We start from the raw sequence: 703 nt of genomic DNA, 5'->3' as shown, positions 1-703 counted from the left end.
GTATTGTACTCTCCCAAGCTCTTAGTACAGTGCTCTAAATATAGTAAGGTCAATAAATATCCCTGCGGGATTGATTCTAATTTTGGCTCGACCACTTGTTTTCTTTGTGACCTTGAGTGAACCACTTGACTTCTCTGTGCTTCAGTTTCCTCATCTGCAAAATGGGGAGCAATATCTCCCCCAGCGCTTAGTACAGTATTTGGCACAGAGTAAAGTGCTTCAATACCACAATTGTTATTATTACCACCTTTGTCCCTATTATCTGGGAATGTTTGTTGGTCTGTGTTTCATCCCCTTGCATAAATATCTGTTATATTTGGTTCCACTTTGAAGAGCTAGATCTAAACCAATGTTCAATGACCATATTAAGTGCTGGAGAGAGTATGGCAGAAGACAAACACACATCCGCTGCCTACTGATGGCAGAGGAGATGTGGTGGTGGGGAGAGGGAGAGATGAAGACACATGAACGTTATGAGCAGGTAGAGGTAGGAGCGAGAGGATGAATAAGACCTAGTACAATGACGTATAACAGAATGAATAACTGAAGGTTGAATTGAATATATATCTATAAGTGTTGAACAGGGACTGTGGCCAACCTGATAATCTTGTATCTTACCCAATGCTTGGCACATAGTAAGTGCTTAAATATCACAATTATTACTAAATATGCTTCAGTGAAGTGCAAGAGGTTTTATTATATG

Source organism: Tachyglossus aculeatus, chromosome 18 (assembly GCF_015852505.1).
Source record: "Tachyglossus aculeatus isolate mTacAcu1 chromosome 18, mTacAcu1.pri, whole genome shotgun sequence".
Lineage (NCBI taxonomy): Eukaryota > Metazoa > Chordata > Mammalia > Monotremata > Tachyglossidae > Tachyglossus > Tachyglossus aculeatus.
This window is presented reverse-complemented; position numbering follows the sequence as displayed.